At 49.3% G+C, this 18,814-nt stretch overlaps 1 protein-coding gene across 2 annotated transcripts in view; it reads right to left on the minus strand.

Moving 5' to 3' along the window:
- Window positions 1–11,934, minus strand: part of CAMKK1 (calcium/calmodulin dependent protein kinase kinase 1) — a 104,306-nt gene extending 92,372 nt beyond the window's left edge. Inside the window, exon 1 of one of the 2 annotated variants that reach the window (XM_075112956.1) lies at window positions 11,835–11,934. The gene's annotated coding sequence lies outside the window, so the exon portion shown is untranslated. Of the gene's footprint in view, window positions 1–6,042; window positions 6,128–11,834 lie in introns of those variants that run through there. The other variant, XM_075112957.1, reaches the window with a different exon arrangement.
- Window positions 11,935–18,814: the final 6,880 nt, after the last annotated feature.

Below are 18,814 nucleotides of genomic sequence, written 5' to 3' on the forward strand. Positions count from 1 at the left end.
GAACAGTGCTGGCTTCAGCCAGGGTTACTCCAGATGTGCTGTGTCCTGCACCATAGGCTTTGGCTGCTTGCACCCTGCTTCCCTCATGTCCACAGCAGGGACAATGATCTTGTTCCTCTGCTGAAAGGGCCACAGGCCCCAACAGGAAAAGCACAAAGCTGCAGATTTCCAAAGGGACAAATCCAGTGCTCTGCTTCCCTAAATCCTCTTTCTTTAGGCAGAATCCCCCTCCTGCCACCACCTCCAGTCACTTTCCCACTTTCAGGGAATCCAGTCAGTACCCATGGGAGTGGGAAGCACCACCCCACCCACGCATTTGGGAAGAAAGCAGCCTCGCAAGGAAAGCCATCCCCCATTAACCCACACAACACCAACAAGGTGGTGGTTGGTCCCATCTCCCTACCACCCGATGAACACTGTGACCCAGCCAAAGCTAGTAACAGCCCCATAGTGTTATCTGGACTATGGATTTACATCCTCCAGTGAAACCACCAACCCACCCCCCAAACCCAAAAATCCCTTCAGTGGTTTCTTCCTGGAATTGGCCAATGCACCAACCAACCCAGAGGACAGAAGAATGCTACTGCCTGGGAGAGGCCTACAACAGTACACAGATGCACTGCCGAAGGGACACCTACCCTTCAATTTGCTCCCAAGCTTCCTTTTTGTTTCCCTTAAGATGATGGCTGCAGCTAAATGAACACATTACAGCAGAAGTTTTAGTCTTAATTTTTCCCTCGGGTGTTTTGTTGACCCTACCAAGAACTATATTTAAATGTGCAGTTTCCTGGCTAGGCTCATTTGCAGTCCCTTCCCCCCAGCTGCCTGTGCAAGTCTGGCCCAGAATCCAATTAGCTACTACCACCCTTTAAATCAAAAGAATTAAACTCAAACAAGAAAAATAAAATTAAGGATTTTAATTACATCATTCTTATTATGTGTCTAAATATTTATAATTCCCATGCTCTCTGGGAGGTGAGCTTGAAAGGCTAGAAAAGTGACAAGTTTCCAAGCAGACAAAATTGTAGCCAGAACAAATAGTTTGACAGGAGAGAGACTCTGCCCACCCCCATCATCAGAGCATGTCTGGTTTAATACGCTGCACAGCCAGGTGCAGGACCTGCCTGGCACCGGGGGAAGGAGCAGCTGCTCCCCAGCTCCTGTGCTAGGTGTGCCAAGCCCAACAGCTTCCAGCTTCACATGGGAAGGAGCAGCTGCAGTTCATCTGGTGTTAACGCAAGGGACCTCCTTTCATCAACATCACCCCAGATGCCTGGGAGGTGTTACTGCAGTTTGCAGCAGGGGAGTCTGAAGGGACCCGGAGCCCACAGACACTGTGGGCATCCCTTCTACTAGTATCACAGCTTGTGGCAGTTCTGGTATGGGGACTGGGATGAAGAACAGCAAGGCTGTTGGCTGCCTCTGATCGACTGTAAGTATCTCCCACAGACAAGCCCAGAGAGCGCCCAGCTCTGTTTCAGAATACGTGAGCCAGCAATCAGAAGACTGGTTTGCCTCTGGGGTTTTGCTGGTACCACCCTTACTCCTCAACCAGTTTCATCTGGTCAGTGACAGACACCGCAGCAGCTGTACTGTGCTCCCAGCAGCCCCAGCTCTGCACGGGAACAAGGCAAGGAAGGTGTGGATTCCCAAGGACATATAGCCCAGGTCTCCACCACAACAGAGGGGTGTTTCACTCCTGTCACATTCTTTAAGGCTCCAGCTTTTGCAGGTCAGGTTCCCAACTGAGTGTTGCCGTGGCTGTTCAGGCTTAACAGTGACCTCAGGGCATCTTCAGAGTCCCTTTAGGGCAGGCTTCTCCATGACCCCTCCTGCTCAGCAGCCTGTGCTCCAGCTCTTAGCTTCCTGCCTGCCTCCAGGAGCTGCTCAGCTGATCCCCAAAGCCTTTGGCTCTGGTGAACCTCCACAGAACAGTCTAGCCAGAGGATGGGCCTGTGCAAGGCAAGAAGAGCCAGGCCCTGTGAGGTTGGAAGCTATCAGGAGAGCAGACCTGCCATTTGCCTCAGAGCTGGCTGACTGCAAGCGCCTCAGCCTGGACGCCAGAGTTCCCAACTGCCAGCACTGCTCAGCTTGGGGGACACCAGGGCTGCAGAAAGGTTCAGAGGAGGTCAAGGACTTTGGAATAGCCAAGTCACTGCTGGAAATGCTGCTTCTCAATGTCAGCAAGTAAGGAGTGGCTGGGATGACTCTGCTTCAAGGTATTAACTATCCAGGTAGAAGCAACTGCCTTCAGCTGCTGGCAGAAGCTCAGTCTATCCTGAACAGTGCAGTCACCTGTACCTGCTCCTGAAAAAACAGGGGTGCTTCACTCAGGCCTCCTGCCCCTCAGGAGCCACACCTGCCACCAGATCAGGGGACCACAGAAATCCCACAGATGAAAGAAACCTCTTATGAGAGACTGATAGACAGCTCAGCCTCCTGGAAAATAGAGCAGGAAGGGGCTTAGGATGAGGCACAGGATTCTTGCCAAGAAAGTAGAACAAGAACTGCAGAGGTACCAAGTGATCCACAGGTCATGACAGCGGAACAGCCAGCTTCAAAGAGGCTCAAATCAGTACACTTGCATGGTGGGACAGGGATTCTCTACAGGAGAAAGCACTGCCAAAATAAATTTATTAAAGCACATCGATGAAATGTTTCTTCATTGACTCCCCAAACCCACACCCTTCCTTTAGAGGTGAACATATACACACACAGATAGAGCTGTCAGGCACTTTTTCAGAAAGCCATCAGCTAGGAAGAGCTAATTCCCCAGGAGATTAACAACTCAGAGCCATCTTCCTCTTCTCTTGCATGCAGTTACACTGACAACTTGCAAAGACACTCTGCAGAGCTCCCTAACATGCTAGAAACCAGTTTGATGGTGAAGCGTCAGCACATTTCTAGGTTAAGAGAAGCTGGGGCATGGGAGGAGAGAGGGAAATAAGGATACTGATTGTCTTAGACTGGAATGGATTTCACAGCAGAATGTTTCAGGCCAAGGAAATATTTCTTCATACCTAAAGAACATGGAATATTAAAGACTCTGGAAGTTTTCCTTTCCTCCGCAAGATCTTAGTGGAATGAAACTCTCAGCACTTTGCAGTAACCACAACACACACTCAGTGAATCCTGGCGTTTTTATCCAGCTCACAGCAAAAACTCAAGTATACCTTGGCATCGCAGCCATGCCATTAGCAGGAGGTTGGTGCACCCACTGTGAGCAGAAAGCAAGGGCAAGCAGCCTCAGCCCCACGAGCAGTGAGCACCAGGGTCCTCTGGGTATGAAGGGAGGTGGCTTCCCCAGGCAAGTGGGGCAGGCACAGAACCAAAGGCACCCCAGCAACACGCTACTCTGGAGTCAAATCAGAGACATCCCTTTAGCTAGCAAACAGCCCTTAGACCTTGTGTCCCCAGAGCATCTGCAGTTCTTAAACTCAGATCTGGAGGCTTATTTTCCATTGCTGTGGCATTTCAGACAGAGTTATCACCTGTGCCTGATGCTGTACAGAGAAAACACTGGTCCCTACTGTGAAGTTTATGCTCTTAACACAAGGAATAATGAGGCAAGCAGACAGATGTTTGGAAGAGCACGGGGAAAGCTGTACTGGTTTTGCTCATTTATTTGGTGGCTGGGAGGACATGCCACAGAAGAACTTATGCCCCACCTCTGGGAATCATCTTATCTTGCCCTTTTGCATCTGTGACAATAATTCCGGATGGCAGACAGATACAGTGGCATTCAGGTGGAGCATAACCACTTTTTGGCTCCTTGGAAACAGCAAACCCTGAAAACTAACAAAAAAATGCCAGTTCCATTCCACAGTCTGACTTAAATCAATATGACATTACGGAATGGACTCCCAGCAATTGCTATGAATAAACCATTCCTTTTTACTATGGCTTCAAGGCAAATTACAAGCACTGCTAATATCAATACTGTATGAGAAAGGAAAAACCAGAAGCCTTATTAGAGTGTGGAAACATGCTGAAGAGATGCCCAATATCTCTAAGATGTAAGCACACAGTAGTAACATAGCCTGATTTGCCAGCTGGGAGCTCTGAAGTTCATGACCACTACTACAGGACGATGGTGAGCAAAGCCTAAATCGCACCCTTGAACCGACTGGACTGACCTGACAGTACTCTAGAGAAAGATACAAGCCCTCTCAAGTTTGCATAAAACCCTTCCTTCTGCCTCTTTCCTCAGATGTTCACACTTCCCCAGCCTTTCCTCTGCCAGAGCTGCGCACATTAGACAAGCTGAACTAGACTTTGTTCTCACTGTTCCAACAAGTCACACCCCACACATACAGTAACCCCATACCCCAGCCCTGAGGCAGAGGCACACGTTTCTGTTCCCTCTTTGCTCAGCAAGGGTTGGTCTGACAAGCTGCACTCAGACACCTTCCACTCCTCCAGGCCCACCTCTCAGCCTGTGGATGAGGTGCTGACACAGCAAGGCTAAACCACCTCATCTCAGGTCTGTTTTACTTTCTGCCTCACAGAGCTCAGAGAATTCAGATATCATTAACCTTTGTCAGCCAAGCTACCCGACAGCTACAGAAGGGTCGGTCTGGACTTCAGCAAAGCATCTCATCAGTAAGGTCAGTGGATGAATCTTCTGTCCTCATACTGCCACTTGAAGCAGGCACACCATTAGTACAAGCAGACCCAAACTCTTGGTTCCAGCACAAATAATACCACAGAACAGAGCTGCCCAGACAGCAGTACCAGAAGCAGGGGTTAGGAAAACAGGGAGGGAAGCTCTGAAGAAGCAGAATACACTCTTCCAAGGCAGCACTCAACTCCCTTGAGGGTCAAATTCATCCTTTTTCTTTCATATTACCATCAATCAGTTTTCACATGTTGCAGCAAGGAAGCCTCCTTCCCTAATGGAGCTATGATTCATACTCAGATCACATCCATCCCAGGCTCCTAATAAGGAGGCAGCTCACACATCTTCCAGCCTCTTGTCCACAAAGAGGCAAGGACCCAAGTGCTGGGGTTGTATGAGGGGAAGGGAAGGTCTGATAGCAGACACCCAAGCATGAAACAACAGCTACAGATCCTTTTCTAGCAGGGGTCCCTTTGAGCATCCCAATTTCTGAGAGCCCACATCAGAGCAGCAGATCAGACCAAAACCACCAGCGGCACTGAGCACATGAGGCAGTCCAGAGGCAGGAGAAAAACTCTAGTGATGCCTGTGTGTTGCCAGTAGCATGGTGAGGAAGCACAAAGACAGGAGCTAGTTGAGAGTAACTTGACAGAGCCAGGTGCAGCAGCAGAACAGCATGGGATCTGGTAATTAGAGCCAGCACAGGTAGGTATGCATGCACACAGTACTCTGCAAAGCTGTGCTCGCACTTTTTTTTTTTCCCCTGCTGCTGCCTGATTCCTTCAGGTTTATCTACTGTAGATGTGACAGCCTGCAACTGTGGGCTTTGTGAGGCTGTGCCCGTACTACTTGCATATTAAAAAACCCTATCCTCACCAGCCCTTTTGTGGTTTTAGGACTCACGTCTATTCTATAGACTAGAAACCTGAACTACTACCTAGAGTAGGGGCAGGGGGAGAAGAGACAAACACCCATGATAAAGTCTCTCATGACTAGAAGGGATCAACAGCAAAACAGTCTGAGTTAATACATTCCACAACAGAGGGACAGCTGAGGGATGACAGCAGCATCTGGCTGCAGAGCACTGCTCTGGTACAGTAGCAAACTGGCAACTATCATAGGCTCTAAAGTCCAGGTCACTACAGTAAGATGATCTCACACCCCTTGGTATGACCACAGTCACAAATCCAACAATAACATATCCTCAGAAGGTGTTACTCAGCCTGGGCTTCCACAATGCAACTTTATTCCTCCTTTTCCCACCCCACCTAAGCCCCTCACGTCTGCTCCTCCTTTAACACCCATGCTAAGCACTCATTGTTTGGGTCTACCTGTGAACTGGAGCTCCAGGTTACCAAGGAAATTTGGAGGCAGAGGAAACAACTGAATGAGTCTTCTTTGTGTTAATTTCACATCCTACATACCAAATCATCCTTCTCCCATTGAAAGCCTTGTGGGTCTGCTTGCTTCTACACAGCATGCTTAGAGTTCAACAGCCATACCAGAAACCTGTGCAAAGTAAGAATACTTGAGACAAGATTTTTTTTTTAGCTCTGAAACTGAAGAAAATGTTATCTGTATAACTGTGCAAAGTCAGGAGCCTTGCCCTGCAGTTTCCCCATGGGAACAGGGACCTAACATCCATCCAAAAATGTGTCATTAATGCTTCATCCTCACAAGGTCACACAATTATGGAGCCACCTGGCTCAGAAAAAACAATCAGCACACCCCAGATACATTCACGGCATATTTCACTGGAACTGCAGGTTTCAGGGAGCTGCTCTTTCTCCCACCTTGGTACACAGCTCTATACTCCTGATGGCTTAATGCAGACCCCTCTGCCCCACCCCTGCTCTGCAGCAAAGACTCCCATCAAAATCCCAGGCTCTGCTGCCAGATGAAAAGGCAAGAACATAGTCCTCCTCACTTCTGCCGGTGTGAGTGGAAACTACTGGAGACAGGGAATTGCAGAAGGTAGCCAAAAAGTGAGGTAATGAATTTGGCTCCACTGACCTCAGGGGAACAGCTACCACTCAGCACCACTATCAGCAGAAAGGAAGGCTGACTTCCATGGCTTTCCTTTTGTCCAAGACACACATGGTGCTCTGCAAAGAGTACAGCATGGGAACAGGAGAAAAGGGAAGGATGCCTATATCTCAGAAAGACACATATTCAAGTGCTGCTCCAGCAGACAGTGGCACATCACAGCCTCACTGTTTACACTCACACCAGAATAATTAGAGCAGTCACTGTTAACTAGCTAACAGCTTCACCATAAACTCTGAACAATACTGAAGAATTAATGACAACATTTCACAGCCTTCCCTGAACACAGCCACCAATCTGCAGAAGCAGTGAAACCACCCCAGAGTCAAACAGGCTAAATTAATCCCACATGGCTTCTGGCAAAGGAACTACAACTATTTCAGAGGTGCTTGCCCTAAAATAATGCCTGCCCAGGGAAGCAGCCCAAAAGAAACAAGTCCTCAACAAACCACACCTTTATCCACAAGGCATGACTCAGCTCATATGCTGGGTGCAATCAAGAAATAAAATACAAGTTTCATACTCAGCCAGGTTCACTCCCTAAACCAGCAGGTTTCTGGACTAAGAAGTTCCCAGCTGCGGTGGGACAGCCTTCCCTTTCAGCTGCAAGCCTCAGGCCACTGAGAGGCTGTGTCCCCAAGGGGTTTTGACCTTTCAGGAGAACTTCCCCATCCAGGGACAGCAGCGCATGAAAGCAATAAAATAATCCTCCAGTGTCATGTACTTGACACATATGACAGATATTTACACTTCTGTTTCAGTCCATATCACTTATGCCAAAAATAAAAGGCTGCAATGGAACAGGAAAATGTTTCTAAAGACTTAACCCAGTAGGAAAAGTGACCAATAAATCCAGACAGCAAATTTCTAAGCAAGTTAGAACTGCAAGTTATGCTGCCTGACTGCAGCCCATTAATTAATGACAAAGTCTATAAAATGACTGTATTTGTATAGGGTACAGGGAAAAAAGAGATTGGAAAACAACAGAGTAGCTAGAAACTAGGAAAACAGGAAAGTCTGAGTCAGATTTCCAGATGGATTTTTTGATAGCCCTGATGTTTGAATCCAGAAAAAAAAAATGCTACACTTGCTAATTCATAGCAACCCTTGAAGTAAGGTACAAGTCTTCCCTAGGAGCCCATGAGCTACCTCCCTGCTTCACCACATCTCTGGTTTCATCCCTTCTCCCCCATGCCTGTCACCAGGTGCCACTTCTCACCCAGACCAACACCAAGGGCTCCCACGTGTACGACAGGCAGCTCTGGGCCCAAGGCACACTACACTTGCTGGTACAGGACCACCACTGCCACCCAAGGCCTGAGCAGCTCCGTTTCTTGACAATTCTGCAACATCCTCCAAAGGAATCTGCAACATCCCATCTGGTGCAGATGTCCCTAACTGAGCGTGTTTATCTGTGGTTAAGGACTCAGTCCTTAAAGTCACCACCTGTGGCCAGCTACACAAGCCTGAGAAATATCTGAGTTTGAGGAGCTGGAAACGTTCATGTATACTTACACCTCACCCACCACCACCAATCAGCAGCCACCCTCCCACACATCCATGAAGTCACTGCAGCTTCTTCCCACCATTATCCTTCAGTTTAGTATCCTACCCCAATTTACCAATTATCAGGATTTCTCCTCTTTAAATTTCAGACAGCTTAACCACTGTCTTAATTACAGCAACATGCTTGGCTACATGACATTATTTGATATCTTTCATTTATCTGCTGTACCCAGTACTTTGACGCTTTGTCACAAACATCACTAACCTTCAGATCTGCCATGACGACTGCACTACATCAACAACTGCTTCTATACACTTCAATCATCCCCACCGCTTTTACAGCCAGCTACCCACATTCATTCCTTCAACCACATATTTTCTGATGATGGAGTCACCTCCCTGCATGTTGGATGCTTGCTTCTCAAAGCAAGTGACATCCAGTGCCAAAAAAATAAAAGGACCGAAGACCAGAGAAGAAACCATAAAGAGAAAGGCATAAGAGGAAGAATTTTGATAAGGGTTACTGTATGCCTAGTTTTCACCAGATGTGTCTGTTTTCCTACCTTTTAAGGCACAAGGCAGTAACATTTTATCTCCTACCAACTTTATGCTTGGCTTTTACACTGACAGCTCAAGGCCTTACTTTTGGCCAGAAGCCAAAGGGGTGGCTTGCCTCCTCATGGGCCCTCAGCAAAGGGACAGGCTCAGCTTCCTGCCATCACCAACTGCCAAACTCCAGCAGCAGTGGCAGGGCTGAGCAGAAGCAAGCACCTGCCAGAGGCAGGCAGGAAGAAATCACCCCCACGCACAAGTCAGAGGGGGGTCAAAACCCACCCAGAAGCCTTGTTTGCCCACCCTCCTTCACACTCAGGAGTCAGGACAGCTTCTACTGCAGCCCAATGCTGCCCAAACCTGGGCTCTGCTGCTGTTCTCACACAAACCATTCTCCCTCCCACCTTTTGCCGACTTACACTGCCTAACACCATATGCTCAGCATCCTCACACTCCCGAAGCCAAGCACAACCTCCACATAAGCAGAGCCTACACCCCCCTACACCCAGTGCTTGGCAGTGCTTTGCACTGCCGAACAGACCCATCGACACTCCACCTGCGCTTCAGGGCAGTAATGGGTATGCTCTCTTCAGGCATCCTCCCAAGGCAGAGTAATTGCACATATTGATTTCAGATGATATCAAACAAACTGCCTCCCACAACTCCAGCACAGGCACTATCCTCACACGGAGCTCCCCACCAGCACACATCCTTTCCCCTCCACTAGCTTGGCATGCCCCGATTTGCATCAGGTCTATCCTCTCTGCCCCTCAGCTGGTAGATACACACTCTGGAGACCCAAACCACCCTGCTAACAGCCACAGAAGCCATCCAGCAGCCCCAGCCTTTTTCTCAAGCCTCTTACAGAATAAGTTTCTCCTTCCCCTGCTCCCGGGTAGCAATGAAACTATAAAGGCTCTTATAAGGTCAGCACCGACACTTCAAGAAGACTTGGCTTTCAGTCAGGGCTTTTCTTTCCACAGTTCGAGAGGCTGGTATGAACAACTGGGTTAATACACCCTTCAGTAACCTCAGGAAACAAGCATCAGCAAGAAGAGATGGTGTACTCTGGCAAGCAGACCCTTGGCCGAACTAAAGTGACACTCAGCATAGTGCCACCTCTTCAAACCCAGCCAAGGTCTAAGCCATAACATATGCTCTTGTGGTGACTGCTACCCAAGAGGTGCTTCTTCCTCCAGAAAACCAAACTGCTTCACCGTCCTTCCAAACATCTTCTCTGCCCTAGGCTGACAAGATTCCCACCGCAGGCACCCCACATGAGCCCACAAGAAAAGAGTAATCCCACAACCCCTTCCCAGCAGAACAAAGCTGGTCCTTTAAGTTTGGTTAGTGCAAGGACCATTAACTCTGCCAGGTGAAGACATTTAAGGTTTAATGAACAACCCAGCACAGGCTTTGAAAGCCATGGCAGAAGTAAAGCACCCACAGGCTGTGTGAAGCCCTGGGGGCACCTCACCACTCTCTAGGGCAATGCTGGAACAGGTGAGGTCCCCTTGCAGCTCAGCTCCAGAAGAGACTGGATGAGGAGCTCTGGCCAACCTCTCTGTGCCAGGAGCCGCCCAGGGAGCACATACACCCACATGTATCCCACTCCAAGCATGACAGCTCCAACCCACAAGAAATATCCCAAAAGCAAGGAGAAGAAACAGCTGGAGACAGTTCCAGACTGAAAGCACTTCATGACAGCTAACACAGCTTGCCTCAAAAAAGAAACCTATGAAGACCCAGTGACCCAGCACCTACTGTGACTTAAAGCCCAGCCTTCATACCCTATCAAACAATAACATGCCTGAACTCCTCGCTGGAATGATAAGAGGCTGGTGCTTACGCTCCTGGTTGCTAAGACCCGGCCTTCTCCAGGCAAAAGCCAAGGGAGCAAGCTCAGGAAAGCAACTTATTGCTATGCCTGGAGATTAATCCTATTCACGCCATGCACCCCAGCCCAAGCACGGGGTGCAGCACAGCATGCTGCGCCATGTGCAGGGACGTGTTGGAGCACGGCCCCAGCGCACTGGCTTTGGTTTTTCTCTTCAAGCAACTGAGATAACAGCTCTCCGCCTGCCTTATCCAGTTTCAAAAGCAACACTTCAAAGCCATCCCATGTCAAACGCCAGAACAAACTGAAGCTGCCAGAGATGCTTCACAGGGAGGAAATTAACACATTATGAGAAGTGGTGCTGTAAGCCCAACTTGGAATCACAGACTAATGTAAATAGAAAAGCAACAGTTTCCTATTAAACAATTTTTTTTTTTCCATTAGGTTACAACAGAACGGTAATTTCAGCTTCATCAGAGCAGCTGAAGAAAGCAATATCCCTGCAGGATCAGCAGTTTTCCTTGTTCACAGCATAGAGGCCTCTGAGGGCTGCAGTTTATTCTCCCTTGGAGCCAAGGTAAGCAGAGGAGGAAAAGCCCCTCTTCACGCCAGCCTGGCTGCAAGGTGTGTGCTCTGAGACACGGCCAGGGCAGCACAGCTCAGACCAAAGCACTGACCCAAGAGAAAATCCAAACGGAGGAGCTTGGACTGATCCCCAAGGGCAGCAAGGGTTAGGAAGCAGAGCCAGACCTGCGTGGAGTTCACCTCACTTCTTACCTTCTCCTCTGCCCTCTCCCTCCCTCGAAAAACAAAGAAGAGATGACTGCTGTGACAGAAAAACTGCTCAAAATCCCGGGTTTTGGAAAGAGTTTTTTCTTCTTATTTATTTCAGTGTTTGGTAAAAGCAACCGCTCCGGAGCCCCGGCTGCCCGGCGCTGTCCCGGCCCCGCTGCGGCGGCCAGCCCCTCACAGCCCGGGGGAACGAGGCAGCTGCCGGCCTGGGAGAGCCCACCCGCCCCCGGCCGGCGCCCACCCGCGACACCCGGAGCTCGGACCCCGCCCGCGCCCTCCACAAACCCGCGTGTGTGCGCGTCCGGCCCCCCGCGCCCACCGGCCCCAGGCCGGAGAGGGGCCGCCGCCCCAGGCGGGGCTGGGGGCGGACAGTGCGGCCTAAGGCGGCCCCTCACGCCGCCCGGCGGCGGAGCCCCCTCTCTGAGGTGGCCGCGGCCCGCGGAGGGGAGCGCAGCCCAATCCACCCGCCCGCCCCGCTCTCACCTGTGCTCGGCGCCGCCCGGCTCCAACGTGCCTCTGTTTGCAGCGCCCGGCCAAACTCCCCGGCCCGCGCCCTATCAGGGCGCGCCGCCCCCGCGCCGCCCGCCCCCCATTGGCCGAGCGGGGCCCTGAGCCTCCCCCCCTCCCCTCCCGCCCGCGGGGTGTAAATAACCGCCCGCGCGCCCGCTCCCATTGGCTGGCGGCGGCCGCGCCTCCCGGGGCCCGCGCGGCACCCATTGGTGGCTGCCCGGCGGCCGCCGTGTGGCCGTGAGGGTGAGACGGCGCTGGGCGCCGGGCGAGGGCGGCGGCGCCTCCCCGCTCTGCCGGGCGTGGCCGCCCTTTTGAGGCAAAACCCTTCTTTTTCGGGGGCGCGTTGCCGTGTGGTGCCCAGCCGTAAGCACACCTAGGCTGGGGGCAGGCTCTTGGGCAAAAACAAGGGGATTTTTGGCCGGTATAACCCCAGTGGTGCCGGCAGGGCAGGGGGCGGTGGGTGCGTTCCAGGCTGAGGGTCGGGGTTTGAGGTAGGGGACAGCGAAGGGACAGGCTGTGGGGACGGGGTGTGAGGGACGCGGTGTGGGGACAGGCTGTGGGAGACCCCGGGGGTGTGGGGACAAGCAGCGAGGTGGCTGCTCCCCGGGTCATGGGCTGCAGGTGCGGGCGGTTGTCCCTGTGCCAAAGCGCCGGGCCACGTCCTCCCCTGGCACCAAGAAGGCGGCGGTAAGGGTGGCCTTGTTCGCTGGGGTGCTGGCAGGGGGGTGCCTGCTCGCCCTCTGCGTGGCCAGGTGTCCCCTCATCCAGGCTCTGTCTCTAGATTATTAACAGTCAACCCTGACCACATGCACAAGCATTCTCTAAGGCTTAGAGCAATGGGGAGAAACGCTGCACGTCAACTCATTCCACTGCCATCACTCAAGGAATTCCTACAAGCAAATGCCCTCTCTGTTTCATGGCTCGTGTTTTGGCTTTTATTTTTTCCCTGCTGTCTTTTACCTATTTGGCTCACAGTTGACCATGCCCCTGGGTCAAGGGCTTCCCACTGCAGCCCCACACCCTGCTGTGAAGTGTGTTTCCTGTGGGGTTCGTGAAGATGTTGATTTTGTGACAAGTGACTCGCGGACGGGCTTGCTGGGCTCTGCTCTGACCCCACTTGCGGTCAGGGTCCCCACCAGGGGATCCTGGCTTTAGCTGGAGAGCAAGAGTTGGATTAAATCCACATTCTGACTCAACCCACTGCTGACTGCTGCTCCTTCCCGCTGTGACAACAAGTGGATAGAAATGCCTGCGCCTACTTCCAGTGGGTCTCAAATAATCCTCTGCTTTGGAAACGAATTAATTTCTTACCATGGGTTTCATATCTCAAAACAACTCAACATATTAGTAATGCAGCTTGTGGTTTACTACCAACTTTTTTCCCTTCCCAAAAAACCCTGCTCAGGTTTTCACTGTGTTTAGAGAAGTCTTAAAATGTAATTAAGCGACACTAATCATTAAAACAGCAAAGTTGTCTCGTAAGCCTTGCAAAGACCATGAACTTTTTCACTTACTCATTCTGTGGGTATGTGTCTTACCGTCAGACATACCCTAGTGCAACTTACCACGTGCATCCAAATCTTATGTTTCCTGCAGAAATGTGCTTTGTCACCCGGGTTGGTCACAGGCAGCGGAGCAGCTCTTTACAGATGAACAGGTTTATCCAGGGCTAATGCCCTTTCACTTCCACCTAAAATATTTGTCTGTTCTCTTTGCCAATTTTCAGTAAAAAATAATTTGAACTGAAATGTTTTGAATTTCACTTGAAACCTTTGAGACCTTATTTGCCTACTGTTAATCTTTAAATTGGCTAATAAAATAATGGATCAAATTATATGACCACAGCATACTCTGTCCCTTTATTTATTTCGCAGGAAAGAAAACAAGAAAAAAAGTGGGTTTTGCTTTAACCAGCAAGCTAAAAATCCAGTACTTGTGTGGTTCTAGTCTTGACTATTAAAGAGTTGTAACATTCAGTGAAATGATCCCTGTTAGAAAAGTAGGAAGGGTTGTTCGTTCAGCTCATTGGAGAGAAAATCAAGGGAACATGCTCCATGAACAGGAAACACTGGGGCAGAGGAGGTAAACAGCAGTGTGACATTAACCAGCGGGAGGGCGGCAGAGCCTGCCATATTTTAGAGTGACCAGCAAACATGTTTTCTAGTTTTTCCTATTGGCAATTTGTCAGTTAGTCTCCTTCAAAGTATTTTATTCATAATTCTGATGGTGTTTCCGTAGTTCATGTCTTTAACTATTATTTCAACCAGATTTACCTTCAGGTATACACAATTCCTTCCTGCGGCAGCCAGAGCAAAGAAACCAAAACAAAAATATAAATGAAGCATTAAGGGCCCATGGTTTTTGAAGGAGGATGGTTGGGACAGTGTTTCTCCACCCTTGGATAAACCACTGGCAGCTGAAAATGCTTTTTCATTCCTCTTTCCATGCAGAAAGCCTTTCTGACAGATATAAGAAGGCAAGAAAATGCTAAGGTTTATTTTCAACTCCAAAGCCTGGCACAAAAGGTTTCCGGCATCTCGTGCTACCCAGGTTTTCTGAGACCTCTCCCTTCCAGCCCAATTCTGGTCTCTGCTCAAGGGAGTGGAGCTTCATTTGGCTAAAACCCAGGGCATTCAGGAGCAGGGAATTGGCTGGTGTTTCTCTAGCAGTTCCCTGGTTCCTTTGCATGTCCAAAGAAGGGCAACAAAGCTGGAGAAGGGTCCAGAGCACAAGTCTTACAAGGAGCAGCTGAGGGAGCTGGGGGGGTTTAGCCTGGAGAAGAGGAGGCTGAGGGGAGACCTTATTGCTCTCTACAACTACTTGAAAGGAGGTTGTAGCGAGGTGGGGGTTGGTCCTTCTCCCAAGTCACCAGTGATAGAACGAGAGGAAATGGCCTCAATCTGCGGCAGGGGAGGTTTAGGTTGGATATTAGGAAAAACTTTTTCACTGAAAGAGTTGTCAGGCACTGGAACAGGCTGCCCAGGGAAGTGGTGGAGTCACCATCCCTGGAGGTATTTAAAAGACATGTAAATGTGGCACTTAGGGATACGGTTTAGTGGTGGACTTGGCTGTGCTAGGTTAACGGTTGGACTTGATGATCTTAAAGGTCTTTTCCAACCTAAATGATTCTATGATTGTAACAGGACAGCAGAGAGCTTCATCACCTCAAGTTCATTCTTCCAAAGCTGTTGCCTTCTTCCAGCAGCTCTGGATATTAGCTAATGATCACCAATTGGTTACTGTCTCAAGACTGCTCATCTGATATCATTGGTTAGATATCAGCACAAGGCAGCCACCAGCCTGAGCTCCTGGGCTGTCTGTTGGCCATGGTGGACTCTCAGGAAAAGACAGACGTGCCCATGAGCAAAAGCAAAGCCTCCTCCCAGCCCTGAGCAGTGAAAGTCCCAGCAACCTCCTTTTTGGCTGTCTGAGTCTAACTGTCCAGGACCCAAGAACGTGGCTGTGCCTGTGGAGAGACCATGCTCCTGTGGCTCCAAGGCGTGAAAGATGCTCTTTAAAGACCATAACATATGTAAGGTAAAACGTTGACCTGTTTCCCAGGAGCTTTCAATTCAGCCGACCAGGGCCTTGCTTATACAGGGACAACTTAGCTTCTTTCAGCCTCCTCCTCCTCTTGCTGTAACTACTGCTGAAGAGTTTCAGGGTTAAGGGTTTCAGAAGTCATTTGGGCCGATTGACATTTGGCTTTGAGATGCCTAGAAGATGCTGACTGCTTGGAAAGTGATGCTGAGGATTGTCCCCTAAAGACCTGTCTCCTTTAGCATCAAGCAGTTTAAATCACCAGTGACATCTGAAGCACAATTTTAGCACCAGCATCAGGGTTTGAAACTATTGCCTCTGTCAAAGACTGCTAGCATTTGGCCTAACGAAATACCCTGGATAGCTAGTCTCAATCACAAGCTGCTATTTCTTCCAGAAAATTAAAAAAAAAACAACTACAAACCAAACCATGTGCCTCAGTTTCCTTTTTCATAATACACAGGTGATTACACTGCAAAGCAGCAATGACCAGTGCAAAAAGAGTCCCAAATAATGCCTCTCTGATGCTTATACCGTGATGGCTATAACGATGTTAGAACAAGACTTTGGTATTTCTGTTCAGTAATGATGGGGTGTAGCTATTTGGGAACTGTTATTTCCCTCATGTTTTCTGGGTGCAAGGACTGGGAGGGTGTTTATTTAACCTGTCCTTGAGTTACAGTCACAAGAGGGAGACTTTACATTTCCCCAGGCACTTCACAAGTATGTTTAGATAAAAAAGGATTTGAGCCCATCACTTCTTTTAAGAACAGCTTGGGCCAAATCTCTTTGTGGTGCCGTAAAGCTGAGCAGGGTCCATGCTTGCTACCGGTAGGCAAAGCGCTGTTAGCTGAAACTATCCTGATTCACCCCTGTAAAAGATCCCATCGGTTGACTGCACTGTTGCTATATTCAGAATCCATTTGTACGCATTTGACCTTTACACTTTCTAAGATAAGGCAATAAAGCATTTAGAAATAGGTAACAGGAGAAAGCACTTCACCAAAGAAAGCAAAAGAAAATAGCATGGCATAATTAATACAGAGCTGGCAGCAACGAAAATGAGCTGTAACCACCGTACTGTCACCAGGAGTATGACCGCAGGCTAAGCTGCAGATGTCTGAGGCTGTAATGGCACAGGGTCCTTTTGCCACCCAGCACAATCTGGCCCGAGAATTCACATCTTTGGGACAGAAGGAAATAAAAGCATCATTTAGAGCTGGGAGGACATAAATGTTCCTGTCAGTCCTTCATTGTGTGTCAGCCAGAGGATATATCCAACTGAAAACACGCTCCCACATCAAGAGAGAAAGGGAATTAATATAACAAGAAAGGCAGGCGCTTTTTTAGGGAAAAATCCAAGAATGGCCTAAGTGGAGGACTGGGTTAAAAATAAAAGGGAGTCTGCCGTGCCAGAGAAAGAATGAGTGGGCTTAGAGATAGGAGAGATTGCACAGGGAAGGAGCTATGTCTTTCTTTAGTGTTATTCATTTTTGATTTGCATTGTTATAGTGTCTGGAAGCACCAGGTGGAAATCAGGGCCTCATTGTGCTGGGAAGTGTGCGCAAACATAATGATTAAATGTTGCCAGCTCTGGAGAGGTTGAAATATAATTCCTCATCTCTGCAGCATCACTAACCAGCATAATTATTGCAGAATAAGTTTTTCTGTAATTGCTCTTCTGGAATATCTGTGCCACGTGATTTCTTTCAGAGTAACCGTGCCTGAGGGGGTGAAAAGATACATTCGTGCTAGGTCCGACCTGGTAACCTTCACAGATAATAACAACTGTTCAGAGGCAGAATCTGCTCAACACACCTGCATACACGCTCAGAAATGATTTGCTTGTGTCTCTGTTTCTGTAAAATGGGAATAGTAACACTGCACTCATGGCTTGCTCCCTTCTTCTGCCAAGCGATCGGACAAGAGTCCTCTGTTAGACCCTTACAGCACTCCACTGACAACATCACATATGAGGGCTTGTTAGCGCTGGTTGTAATGATTAGGGATTAGCTGGAGAATATATATGTTTTCTTATGTGTTTTCTGGCTGAAAGGACCGGAAGTAGTGTTTGATTGGCTGAAGGTTCCTTTTATATTAGTACTTTTCCATTAGTTAAATAACCACGTGAAAAGCAAAATGCAATTAAACAAGGAATTTAAAAACCAAACCCCAACCCTCAATTGTCACAGCATAAACAGGAAGCAACACAGCAAATTGTCATTGAAGGGGTCTTCATACGATGCCCAAATCCCTTTGGGTTTCTGTGACACTGGCTCGCTGCTCAGAGGTCAGGGAGCAGCAGGATACACTGGCCGCGTTTTTACAGCTTCCAGTACAGTCGCTTTCTGGCCACCACAGATGCCAAGCACAGGACATTCTTCCCTGACCCTAACAGCAAGAGTAGGTCAAACCAAGAGGAGGGGAGGACGGCCCTGCTGGTCACCCACACCTCCCCGGGGACTTGCGGGTGGGAATGGGCAGACCAGCCCTTCCTCCTTGCTCTCCCACCCCTGAGCACCAGCTCCAGCCCCTCTGGCAAAAGGAGGGACCAAAACGATTGCTGTGGGCTTTCCCTGCATTTTCATACTGCAGAGGGGACCCGCGTATGTTAAAATTAGAAAATTGCTCAGTTTCCTCAAGAGAGCTCCCGCTTTGCACGGTACCCACCTGAAGGCCACGGGCCCTGGGGGCCCTGTCTTAGAGGAGGAGCTTGTTTTGGTGAAAGAATTAAATTACAATATATTATTCTGCTGTTTGCAGAGATGGCTGGTGAATGAAAAGCAAAAAAAAAAAAAAGGATCCCCAAATACTGTATATTTTAAAAAGCAAGCAAGGAGATTAAAGTAAACACTCCCACGATTTTCAAAGCAGTCTTGGGACTTTTAGAGATCCCAGCTCAGAGGTTTTGAGTAGCAACTACAGGGGATCATTTACAAGTAGCATTTTCCCTAATTTCCTATCCTGCCTTTTAATACTTCCCAGGATAGAATAGGGGCTTTGCATTACAAGCAGCTTGAAAGACTAAGCAGGCAGAAAGAACCGCCTGCCCTACCTGCAGCCTCACACTGGTTATTTTAAGTTATGACCAGAGATTGACCCTGTTTAAGTGGGTGCAAAAGGTTACCTGAACGCTCTTGCTTCACTGCCTCTAATCTTTGGCAACTCAGTTTTCCCGAGGCATGTCTGTGTGAAATGGTCTTCCAGTCCCCTCTGCTGGCTGCAGCTTGCTGGAGAGCTGCACCGTTGCACAGACGGTGACTGTGCAGCGCGTCGCCGCGATGAGCGCTGGAGGAGCGTGCACGCTGCGTGGGGATGCCACCAACCCCACGCCCTCAGCACCCGCTAAGCAAGCACTAACTCCTCCAGAGACCAGGGAGCTCGCTCTCACCCTCACCTCTGCATCTTTAATG

Source organism: Phalacrocorax aristotelis, chromosome 18 (genome assembly GCF_949628215.1).
Source record: "Phalacrocorax aristotelis chromosome 18, bGulAri2.1, whole genome shotgun sequence".
Taxonomy (NCBI): Eukaryota; Metazoa; Chordata; class Aves; order Suliformes; family Phalacrocoracidae; genus Phalacrocorax; species Phalacrocorax aristotelis.